The 4,781-nt window shown below is 44.6% G+C and overlaps 1 long non-coding RNA gene across 1 annotated transcript; it reads right to left on the bottom strand.

Moving 5' to 3' along the window:
* Positions 1 to 841: 841 nt before the first annotated feature.
* Positions 842 to 3,202, bottom strand: LOC123993939. Its single transcript, XR_006831536.1, has 2 exons — positions 1,684 to 3,202; positions 842 to 1,144 (listed from the first exon to the last, which is right to left on the bottom strand). It is a non-coding gene; the product is annotated as an uncharacterized LOC123993939 (long non-coding RNA).
* Positions 3,203 to 4,781: the final 1,579 nt, after the last annotated feature.

Here is a 4,781-nt window from a genome sequence, read left to right as displayed (position 1 = left end):
GGATCTCCCACCCGTCAGCCGGCACATAGGGGTAATCCTAACCCTAAGAAGCTTTCACAGACGATTTCACCAGGCTAAGGGGAAGTTAGGAAAGGTTTGTAAACCTCTTCAGATCAGAGCCAGTCTTGGCCTCTTGCTGGCATTGAAACGTTTTCCTCCTCTCCTCTCCTTTCCTCCTTCCTCCCCTGTGGGAGCCATTGACGAGAAATGGTGTGTGTGTGTGTTTGTGTGTACACACACATTAGTTCCCTTCCCCTCCATTACTTCTTATTAACTAATAGCGTCCACAGTGTCAGTGACATTTCTTCTAGGAACAGGAGAGGAGGAGATTAGGTCGTCATACTGGGCAGCCATTTTCCCATTGAAGAAAAAAAGCTTATCTGGCCATTTTGAGCTTGTAATCGAACCCACAAATACTGATGCTCCAGATACTCAACTAGTTTAAAGAAGCCCAGTTTAATTGCTTCTTTAATCAGAACAACATTTTTCAGCTGTGCTAACATAATTGCAAAAGGGTTTTCTAATGATCAATTAGCCTTTTAAATGATAAACTTGAATTAGCTAACACAACGTGCCATTGGAACACAGGATTGATGGCTGCTGATAATGGGCCTCTGTACGCCTATGTAGATATTCCATTAAAAATCAGCCATTTCCAGCCACAATAGTCATTTACAACATTAACAATGTCTACACTGTATTTCGGATCAATTTGATGTTATTTTAATGGACAAAAAATGTGATGTTTTTTCAAAAACAAGGACATTTCTAAGTGACCCCAAACTTTTGAACGGTAGTGTATATCTACTCACAGTTCAAATAATACAAACATCAAAGAATATTTTGTCTCAGTGCAATTCAATTTATTATCACATTAAAATGAACACAGTCCAAGTAACATACAACGGAATTACGTAGCATACCTTAATATACATAGCATTTTATAGCATACCAAAACACATACCATACACTTGCAGATCTCAAGCCTCCATAGTTAAAGTGCATGGTTAGGTGTTGGTGTGCTTTGACTGTGCTTTGTGTGATCAGGCTGGGCAGGATGGCATTATGGTGTGGGATAACCTCTGTGCACCCCTCTCTCGTCTCTGTGCACCCCTCTCTCTCTCTCGTCTCTGTGCACCCCTCTCTCTCGTCTCTGTGCACCCCTCTCTCTCGTCTCTGTGCACCCCTCTCTCTCGTCTCTGTGCACCCCTCTCTCGTCTCTGTGCACCCCTCTCTCGTCTCTGTGCACCCCTCTCTCGTCTCTGTGCACCTCTCTCTCTCTCTCTCTCTCTCTCTCTCTCTCTCTCTCTCTCTCTCTCTCTCTCTCTCTCTCTCTCTCTCTCTCTCTCTCTCTCTCTCTCTCTCTCTCTCTCTCTCTCTCTCTCTCTCTCTCTCTCTCTCTCTCTCTCTCTCTCTCTCTCTACCTCTCTCTACCTCTCTCTACCTCTCTCTCTCTCGTCTCTGTGCACCCTCTCTCTCTCTCTCGTCTCTGTGCACCCCTCTCTCTCTCTCTCTACCTCTCTACCTCTCTCGTCTCTGTGCACCTCTCTCTCTCTCTCTCTCTCGTCTCTGTGCACCTCTCTCTCTCTCTCGTCTCTGTGCACCTCTCTCTCTCTCTCGTCTCTGTGCACCTCTCTCTCTACCTCTCTCTCTACTCTCTCTACCTCCTCTCTCTCTCTCTACCTCTCTCTCTCGTCTCTGTGCACCCTCTCTCTCTCTCTCTCGTCTCTGTGCACCCCTCTCTATCTTTATCCTGTTGGCAGATGAAGTGACATTAGGGCGGGTAAGGGTGCCCAAAGACAGGGGCACGCCTGAGAGGGCATAGGTAGGGTAAAGTTCAGAGACGACTCACACACACACACAGTCCCTGAAAGACACACCTGCCACGTGTATCCTTGTTAGGTGGAGCAGAGCAGCCAGGATTATGTGTGTATGTCTTTAAATCGAGCCAGTGAGCCTCAGCTCGGCGCCCCACCGCAATCTCTTAATGTACTCGCAAGCCGATTCCCTCAGAGTGGATCAGGTAGGAGACCTTGGCCTGTGATCTGACACACACAAACACAGCGGGAGACACACACACACACACACACACAAACACACAGCGGGAGACACACACAAACACACAGAGGAAACAAACACACTACTCTCTAGGTCACAGCCTTGCCCTGACTGCAGTGCTTCTGTTACATGCTCACAGGGGACTGGCAGTGCTTACCGGAGAGGATCAACTTGTGAGAGTGGGATAATCCTGTCTGAGGGATGTGTGTGTGTATGTGTGTGTGTGGCTCTCTGTCTCTGTGTGTTTGTGTGTGTGTATTTGTCTCTATTTACCTCTATGTTTGTGTCTTTGTGTGTGTTTTAAGAGGGATGCTAGACAGAAGAGGGGAGAAATAATGAGAAGAGTGACAAGACAACAAGATAAGGAGATTGAACCAGATGCACTAACAGAGAGATAATAGTATGAAACAAAAAGCTAGCTTACCAAGAGGCCAAAAACAGAGATGGACAAGCTAGACAACAGAGAGATAATAGTATGAAACAAAAAGCTAGCTTACCAAGAGGCCAAAAACAGAGATGGACAAGCTAGACAACAGAGAGAAAATGCATGGAAAGAAGGGGGAAAAGATAAGGACTGCTCGTTGGCCAACTCTTGGCTCCACATGTTCCTAGACTGCAGCGGCCAGGGAATCTGGAACATTCTCTACCTTTGTTCTCATCTGGAGGGGAAGGTTTTTAGAGAGACACGCTCTCATATCCTGTTCTTGCCGACGCCAACACCGCCCTTGAAGTCAGATGTATGGTATGCTGTGTGTGTGCGCGCATGTGGGGGTGTGTGACAGAGAGAGGGAGAAAGAGAGAGAATGAGTCAAATAGAAAGAGTTAGAGAGAGACACACACATAGAAAGTGAGTAGAGAGAGAAAGAGAACAGAGAGGGAGAGAGAAAGGGAACGGAGAGGGCCTGAGCAGTCATGGTTTGAGACAAACAGCACAGCTAAGTCTAGAACAATGCAACAAATTGCCTTTACCAGCATGTCAGGAGGCTGGTTTTGTCCAGCTGTTTGTCGTATGTCCTTGCCTTGTTCTCCCTCCCTCCTTCTTTCCCTTTCATCCCTCCATCTATCCTCCTAACATTCCCTCCATCTATCCTCCTAACATTCCCTCCATCTATCCTCCTAACATTCCCTCCATCTATCCTCCTAACATTCCCTCCATCTATCCTCCTAACATTCCCTCCATCTATCCTCCTAACATTCCCTCCATCTATCCTCCTAACATTCCCTCCATCTATCCTCCTAACATTCCCTCCATCTATCCTCCTAACATTCCCTCCATCTATCCTCCTAACATTCCCTCCATCTATCATACTGTATCATTAAATCATCCTATGCTTTACATACGTGTAGGTTTTGAGTAGCCAGTCCATCTACCTTCCTATCCTTCTACTTTTTGTTTTTTTGAGTAGCATAAGAAATGATTCTAGAGATGTTTTGTTCTGATATACAATGAAGCACCCATGATGCCCCACCATGCAGCTTCAATCCATATAAGGGCAGCAGGCGGGTCCTGGCTGGGGTGTGGAATGTTGGCTGACTCAGCATGTACAGTAGCATCAATGTGCAGTCGTCTTTGTTAATGCCTGAGTAGAATAAAGCAGCCATTTGTGGGGGCAGTTGATGCTGATAGTATGGTTTAAAAGAGCTCACATTGTACATGAAAGCATACATAAAACTCTGTTGAGTATCCATACATAAAACTAAATACAATATAGTGTAAATAGAGAAAAATACAGCACACATGTAGTAAAATCTGTCATCAGTAAGCATACTTCAAGTAAGCGTACTTCATACTTTGAGACCATACTTGATATTTAGCAAGCAAACTTCATACTTAAACATATTTCATAGTTTGTAAGCATTTTTCATACTTAGAGCCTTCATTAGCTCTGTAACATGAGCAGAAGACTTAATGAAAACATTACATTTGAGTGCAGTGAGTTCATGTGTTTTTAACTGAGACCTATTGCATCATATCAGATGTCTTGGATAGCTAGCTATTCTTGGTAGCCTAATCTTCACGTGTGCTGTATTTACCTCTAAACATACTGTACACTGCTACCATTGGCTGCAAAATGGAACATCTGGAAGGAGAATTCACTGATCCGATGCATGGCATCTGGACACACACACACATTTCTCGAAGGCGTCTCTTGGTCTTCTGTGTGGGATGCAGGAAAGAGCCAACCACAACAGTTCTTCAGCTGGCAGCTTTAGTTGGTACACAAGGACATAAAGCTTGCCAGTGAAGAACTGCTGTGGGTCAGCCAGTGAGCACCCACGCAGCATGTACAAAAACATACACATATAAAAACACACACACACACACACTAGGCTACATCTTCATTTTTGTTTGTCCATCAGGGTGGGCAGAGGTGGAATCTGTAGAGACAGAGAGAGAAGAGAGAGAAAGGGAAACATTAGAATGTATGTCTGATAGACTGGTGCTAAAATACAATATTCAGTACGACATACAGTACCAGTCAAAGGTTTGGAGACACCTACTCATTCCAGGGTTTTTCTTTATTTGGACTATTTTCTACATTGTAGAATAATAGTGAAGACATCAAAACTACTTTTGGCAGGGCTTTGGTCAAAAGTAGTGCACTGCATAGGGAATAGGGTGCCATTTCACAGAGTTTGCATTTATTTTAGGCACTACTGTTCCCGCGAGTCTTCAACTGTTTCTACAACAAGCTATCAAAATTGAAAAGTAACATGGTGTC

Source organism: Oncorhynchus gorbuscha, linkage group LG13, assembly GCF_021184085.1.
Source record: "Oncorhynchus gorbuscha isolate QuinsamMale2020 ecotype Even-year linkage group LG13, OgorEven_v1.0, whole genome shotgun sequence".
Classification (NCBI taxonomy): Eukaryota; Metazoa; Chordata; class Actinopteri; order Salmoniformes; family Salmonidae; genus Oncorhynchus; species Oncorhynchus gorbuscha.
The sequence above is the reverse complement of the archived record's forward strand: the minus strand, read 5'-3'. Positions and strand labels throughout refer to the sequence as shown.